Source organism: Pezoporus flaviventris, unplaced genomic scaffold (genome assembly GCF_033815535.1).
Source record: "Pezoporus flaviventris isolate CSIRO_AGI_PZ_B2104156 unplaced genomic scaffold, CSIRO_AGI_Pfla_v1 ptg000069l, whole genome shotgun sequence".
Classification (NCBI taxonomy): Eukaryota; Metazoa; Chordata; class Aves; order Psittaciformes; family Psittacidae; genus Pezoporus; species Pezoporus flaviventris.
The window spans coordinates 2,233,778-2,241,625 of record NW_026892617.1 but is presented as its reverse complement, the minus strand read 5'-3'; positions in this window follow the sequence as shown (position 1 = coordinate 2,241,625).

Here is a 7,848-nt window from a genome sequence, read left to right as displayed (position 1 = left end):
AGAAGAGAAGAGAAGAGAAGAGAAGAGAAGAGAAGAGAAGAGAAAAAAGAGAAGAGAAGCTGTGGGGAGACCTTAGAGCAGCTTCCAGTGTCTGAAGGCAGCTACAAGGATGCTGGAGAGGGACCTGCATCAGGGACTGTAGGGATAGGACAAGGGGTGATGGGTTCAAACTGAAACAGGGGAGCTTGAGATGAGATCTTGGCAGCATTCCACCCCAGCAGCAAGGCTCCACCACCACCACCCGAGCATCCCACATCAGTGTGCAGGACCATGCCCTGGTGCACAGGCCCCAGTCAGCTCCGTGCACAGGAGCTGCAGGGACAACGTTGGCTCCATCAGCACAAATGCTGCAGTAGGGGTGGTGATGGGTGCTTTTCCTTCACATGTTTCACTTTCATTTGCCCTTACCTTTTCTTTAACCCTGCTCAGGACAGATAGAACATAAATATATATTCTCCCCCAAAAGCTGTTTTCCAAGTGTGGGTTTGATGTACAATAAGCTGTTCCGGTGTCTGATTTATAAGGCATATGCAGTTTTTGACTGAAAAAGAAAATATGATTAACTTCTCAGGTGTCTCGCTGATTTATTGACCGTGTGGCAATTTATCAGACATGTCAGCAACTTCATAAGTAACACAATTAATTCTGAAGTTATCCCCGAGTTATCCAAGTCCTGTGTCACTGATGAAAACGTGATGGGTCTGAGTTATGGGCTCTGAACTATGACTGACTCTGAAATAAGTCACAAAGCTGAGTCATAAATCACAAGAGATGGATCTGGGTACAGAGCTGAGTCACAAGCCCGCTGTCAGATCACACACCCTGATTTAGGGGCCGGTGAGGTGGTGTCTGCATTAGCTCATGGTTTGTGAGTAAACGCCATGGTGTAAATCTGGCATGGGGCTGCCATCGGGGGTGAGGAGCCCTTCGCCCCCATCCATGCTGCCCCGGAAAGGGCAAGTGGGGGGATGTTTTTCACAAGGGTATAGAGTGATAGGACAAGGAGTGATGGCTCTAAGCTGACAGAGAGGAGATTTAGGTGAGCTCTTAGGCAGAAGCTCTTCCCTGTGAGGGTGCTGAGGCGCTGGCACAGGGTGCCCAGAGAAGCTGTGGCTGCCCCATCCCTGGCAGTGTTCAAGGCCAGGTTGGACACAGGGGCTTGGAGCAAGCTGCTCTATGGAAGATGTCCCTGTTGTGTCCAGTTGGAGCTGGATGAGCTTTAAGGTCCTTTCTTACCCAAACCAGTGTCTGACTCTATGGTATGATGCTATGAAATCATCCTGTACATGGCAATGCACTGAGCTTACGACTTTCACTGGGACTTGGCATTTACCTACATGAGAGAGGGTGGCTGGCTGTGCCCTCAACTGTCACCAGCACGTCATAGCCATGTTTCCACCAGGATATGTGCATTAGCTGCCAGCAACCCTGCACTCAGCCCTCCCACCTCAGTTGCACACGGGCTCAGCTAAAGCAGCAGCACAGTCCCACCGCTGGTCCTATTGACCCCAGTTAGCAGCCAGGGAACAAAGGGCATGCATCAGCTCCCACTGACAAGAGCTTGGCCCTCACCACATGCCCTGCATTGGGTACCAAGGTGTTTGCCACCGTGCTGCTCGTGTTTGCACACGGGTGTGCATGGGCTAGTTCAGGGTAAGGCCACAGCGTCTTCTCCTGGAGATGAATGCCTGCAGGCGTGCCTCACATCAGTTCTTGCGCCCTCTTCCTGATGCACTGACTCTACAGCAAGCCCGGCTGGCACCTGCAGATATCACAGGCTATTAATTAAGATGTCATTTACAGGCCCACTGGGTGACCTTAATTAAGCTATAAGATAGCAAACACTAATAAGAAAGATGATATCCCTGTGGGTGGTGAATCAAGTACATTAACCTAGTGAGGAAGCTTGCCTTCAGCTGACGGAGAGCGGACATCTCCCTGTTTGGTCTCCTGTGGTCCCAGAGACCTTAAAGAAGCCTTCCAATACCTTGTGGGGGTTTATAAGAAACCTGGAGAGGGGCTTGGGACAAGGGATGTAGGGACAGGCCAAGGGGAATGGCTTTAACCTGAGAGGGGAGACTGAGCTGAGCTCTTAGGCAGAAGCTCTTCCCTGTGAGGATGCTGAGGCGCTGGCACAGGGTGCCCAGAGAAGCTGTGGCTGCCCCATCCCTGGCAGTGTTCAAGGCCAGGTTGGACACAGGGGCTTTGGAGATACCAGGAGCTGCCCTGGCGCTGTGAATGTACAAGAAGCTTTCCTGCTTGTTTTCCTTCCTCAGATGCTGTTGTACTAAACACACATTTCATGTTCCCAAGAGGCGAGGGAGATGTCATGAGAGACACATTTACATCTGTAAACTGCAATCAAAACTAATTAAACCCAACGCAAATACTGATTAATAGAAGAGGGAACCTGATGCCAAGTCCCAGTGCTCCACCCCAAATAACAGTGGCTTATTTTTTAAGAGGCAGATGTGCTTGCTCTCTTTCATTCCCAACACCTGGTGGCACATCTCCAGCTCCCAGCTCCAGGGCAGCCCAGCAGCCACCCTGCATGTGGAAGTGATGCAGGGGAGACCATCTGATGATGGAGTTTGTCCTACCTGAAATGCAGCTTTGCTTTAAGAACTGGGACATTATGAGATGAGACAAGCAACGTCCTTGTTCCCGTTTTGCACGAGGCCGCCAATTCCAGGTCATTTCATTCAGGCTGCATTTACTCCAGTGAAGCAGGTCAAATATTCATTACTCCTCTTGCCACCTTGAAGACTCCCTGTTCCCTGTGCCCCATCCCCAACAGCTCGCCCCAGGCCTCACGTGGAAAAGGTGCTAGCAGGAGAGAGCTGGAGGTGCAGAAACAGCTCACACCAGAGCGAGCTGCAGCACGAGCACGTTGCCAGCAACCCAGTGATGAGCACAAACAGCAAGAAAAACCCTTTGCACGTGAGCTCGGTGAGAAAAACTTGAAGGAAGCAGCTTACTAAACACATAGCACTAAAGGGAGCCCTGAGCAGAGCGGGAGGGAAACGGTTCCAAGTGGAGCAGAAAGACAGTTTGACTAAAAAAAAGCAAATCTCTGCTCACTGGGGAGTGCAAATGAGCAGAACCACACTGGGAGGTGGGCAGGGGAGCACGGGGTGAGGGGTCCCTGGAGCTCCCCTCGCATCCCTGTGCTCACAGCCAGGTTTTCTGCTGGGGTTCTTTTCACCCGGGCAGCATGGGAGGACGCTCATCAGGGATGGACCAAGGCAAGAGGTTCGTGTCTGCGCCGTGCTGTTATCACACCGGCTCCTCCGGCTCTTCCCTTCGCAACCAGCCTTTGTGGAAGTGGGGGCTGGCAGTCACTAGTTTCAAATCACAGTTCTTTTCACGGTGAAAGGCTGTTTTCCCCAGGCAGCCAGCAGGGGTTTTATTGTTTAAATAGTGTGAAATCCTTTAGGAGGCCACTTGCCTTCTGGTCTACAAGAACGGCCTTTTGCAGCATCTAATGTTCCCAGTTATCCCTGATGCTATTTGTTAGAGAGACAACCTGTCCGCTCCGGGCCCTGCTGTCCTGTTCTTCCATTGCTCAGGGCTGAGGATTTAAGGATAAGAGGCCCGGTGCTGCAGGTGAGGGCTGCCCGGCACAGCAACCATAGGTGGTTAATTTTCCAGTTTCCTACAAAGGATTTTAACTGCATTTCCTTGTGTGCTCTGCTGTCCAAGGCATCTGATCCAAAGGGAAGGCACAGGAGCCAAAACCAAGTATTACAGGAGCCTCTAGGGACAGGAAAAGGGGGAATGGCTTTAAACTGCCACAGGGGGGATTGAGATGAGCTCTTAGGCAGAAGCTCTTCCCTGTGAGGGTGCTGAGGCGCTGGCACAGGGTGCCCAGAGAAGCTGTGGCTGCCCCATCCCTGGCAGTGTTCAAGGCCAGGTTGGACACAGGGGCTTGGAGCAAGCTGCTCTAGTGGAAGGTGTCCCTGCCCGTGGCAGGGGTTGGAGCTGGAGGAGCTTTAAGGTCGCTTCCAACCCAAACCAGGCTGGGATTCTGTGATTAATCAGGCACCACCAAGCCCCAACACACATGTGCCTTTCCGAAGGAGCGGAATCAGCCTGGAGAGAGCCAGGGGCTGAAGCATAAGGGGGGGGGTTCCAGTGCCAATCTCTTGAGCAGGGGCTACACTGGTGTTGGCTGGGTTCAGGGTTCAGACACCCTGCGCTGGCGATGGCATCAGCTCACCCATCAGTGTGACTATACAAAGTTGATAATTCCACCTTCCCCTCAACTGACTAACCCAGCATTCCTTTCAAACAAAATAACCCCCCTCCCTTGATTATTTTCTGGTTATCTCTTCACAAACGCCATCAGTGAATGAAAACATGACACCGCTGCCTCTTGCAAGGCGCTGGGATCGCACTCCACGCCACCCTCTGACAGGAGCATCGTGCAACTGCATTCATCAACTCGCGTATCAGTCACAAAAATTGAGGAGCAATTTGTCAAAGTCACAGCCATGCTCAATAACCCTTTGGAGATGAGTAAGCAATTAATCAATAATGCATCCTCACCTTCCCATTTCCCTCGGTTTCTGCGCCTTGCACAGTGGAATGACTGGAGAAGAACAGACCGAGGAGCCCGGTGGCTTTTGTCTTCCTTTACCAGGGAGTTGATTTATCCCAACCAGGCATCTTCCCTCCTCTCCTGCACATCTGCAGGGCTTGCCCAGCTTGTGCCACCCACAACCAGGCCTGGGAAGCACCAAACAGAGCCTGGCACCCGCAGGGAGCTGCATGCGAGCAAAGGCACCATCAAAGGGATGGAAAGGATTGTGGACCCCATACCTGGATGGGTCCTGCCCAAACCTACTGGTGGAGTGAACCAGCACGGAGCTGGACACAAGTCCGATCCCATCAATCAAAACCTCAACGCTCACCCTGTAATCTCTGTTTATCAGAGATGGTTAATCTGGTCTGAATTCTCCTTTCTTAATGTTCTTGAAAGAACGCTCCGTAACGCAACCCAGGAATAACCCATCAGTGTAATGAAAAAATTTCCCTGCAAGATTGAGCTGCGACTTCTTAAATGCCCTAAAAGTGATAATTTGATTAATAAAATGGCCAGATTTGCAGTACCGGAGGGGTTTTCAGCCCGGAATCAATCACTTTACATCTATTACTCAGTGCTGGATTCACTGAATGCATTGTTGAACTCTTTGAAAACTGTGTTAGTAATATTAAGTAATTAGTAGGATTAATGCTGTTGCAGAGCTATAACCTGGGTAGAATCCAGATTGATTAGAGTTAATTATCTTCTGCCTGCTTAAATAATTTATGTACTGTTTTCCTCACTATGTAAGAGCAGAAAAACACAGAAGAAAGATTTCCTTCCTCTGCATGGTGCACACGGGGCTGAGCTACCAGTGCTACGAACACTGGATGGAGATGTTCTGGAAAGACACCCCTGACCCGTGGGGTTGCCTCCTCCTTCTTTTCCTCCTTCTGCTCCTCCTCCAAATCAGTTCATTTTGCTCATTCCCCCTACCTCGCATCAGCACGCACTGCTCAGCTCCATCACCCATCCTGCTTCCCCACCAGCATCCACTGTTTGGCCTGGAGGGCTGATGCAATAACTTATGCATGATCCTGGCTTTCTAATCATAATTTCATAATTACAAATGATTGCAAAAGTTTTCATATTCTACATTTTGCCTTTGTGGAGAATTTTAAGCACTCTCTAATTTTGTCCCTTGGTTCTGGTATGTGTAATAATCCCCCTCCATCCGTTCCCATATCCTCCCAGCTCCTGCACAACAGATGTCACAACTCATGGAATCATTTTCTTAAAGAACTGAATAGCCACCATATTTATTATTGTTATTAATGCAACGTGATTTTCAGCCCCTTTAATAGCCACAGGCTTGATTCCCAGTGTAGTTAAATAATTGATTGACTTAGAGCTCACTGATCTGAATGCATCCACAAGTATTCAATTGGATCGTTCCTTGATCCTGGCTCTGTGCAGTGCTTTGTGCTTCCAATAAATCAGTTGTGTCTCTCTGCTACAGAATCTCTCTCCTGGGGGCTCAGAGGACCAGGCTGGGCCAGCAAAAGCTGTGGTGGGGTCACTGCACTGGTCCAGCTCGGAGCTTGCTAAAGGAGAAGGTGATAGTGAAGGAGGTGGCCAGTCCTTCTCCATGGGACTCAAGGCACATGCGGCTCCCAACACATATGGGGGAGCTGAGACCAGAGAAAAGCACAGCATCAGAAGGCAATGGAGCATGTGCTAATTTGTCTATGTTTTCAGTTAGCAGGCATTTATTAGGGATGTCTGACTTACTCATATTCAGGTCAGCCTGCTAATATTATATTAACCTCTGTTGCCACTGATGTGCACAGGAAGAATTCAAACCATGCTCTGCAGGGATTTTACATGCTGCCCAAGGCACCTCCTCTCTGCACTGCTGCCAAAAGCATCACTGGCAGCTCAACACAGGGCCATCAGCCTGGCCATTGGGTGATGCTGAAGGTTCTCCCAGTGCCTGCAGCTCCAGAGCACCCTGATGCTCCAGGAGGCACACATGGGGCTGAAACAGCATTTCCCAAGGACCAGGGCTGCAGCAAGAGACCAGCATGAGCTGAGCAGGCTGGGGCTACAGAGCTGATGCTCTCTGGAGAGAGGGGATGTCTAAGAAGATGGGGAGAATGAAGCTGCCCATGACAAGGGGTGCAATGGCCAAAGGGTGCCATGGCCAAGGGGTGCCCTGCAGCCAGCAAGGAGAGGTGGGAGCTGGAAGAATCCTTTTCCTGCTGACTTGGATGAAAACTGTAAAATATGCCTTCTGCCTGAAAGAAGCTGGACTGAGTGCAGATGCCCTGCTCTTCAGCACATCCCTGGGTATCAAATCAGCTCAGGCAGCAGAGGGGACAGGAGAGGTTGTCCTGCCTGGGGGGGGAACCAGTCGTGCAGACTGAGCCCGGTTCTGCACTGGTGCCATTAGCATCCCCGTGACAAAGCTGCACCAACCTCCCTGCCATGATACGGGCTTCACACAGCTGTAAATGACTCTGTCCCACAGACGCAGGAGCTGCCCAGGTAGCCAAGTCCTCCCATGCCTGGTGCAAGTTCCATCTCCCCGGAGCATCTTTCAGTGGCGTTGGTCCCTGTGGACAACAGGGCTGCAGCAGCTCCTTTCAGGAGAGCAGCTCCTGCTTTATGGTGCTGGGGCTCTGACCCTGGCAGCAGGGAATCAGGACCCCCATCAGACAGGCATCAGGGATGCTGAACAGGCCAGGAGAGCAAGTGCCAGATCACAGAGTGAATGTTCCTGCAAATGTCAACAAAATCATAGCTGTATTTTCATCTTTACCTATTTGACCTGTTAACTAACGGCAACATTGCTCAGTAATCCCCAGCAGATGAGCATCAAAGAGGAGACCTATGGTCCTAGCTAATCCCTTTATGATGAAGTAATGCTACAGAAACCAAATACCAGCAGTAAATCGGGAGATTAACAACAATCTGGGAAACACACAAATTAAATTGCATCCCCCCTCGCTGCTTTGCCCAAGCCAATGATTCTGTTTCTGCTCTGGCCACTGCAGCCCCCCAGCAGGAAAAACAAGATTAGAAATCACTTTATAAAAATGAGACCCGACTTTAATCCCTGCTGCAGCCAGCAAGCAGAGCCTCACCAGAACAGCCACCCTGTCTCCATGAGCCTTCTGCCCGCGAAGGGGGGAGTGTTTTGCTTTTCCAAATCCATAGGGATGCAAACGTGGAGATGCAGCCCTGCCCAGAAGAAGAGACGAGGGACAAGGCTGGCAGGACCAGGCAGCCTGCAGCAGGGCCAGGTCTGCAGGTGACCCCAG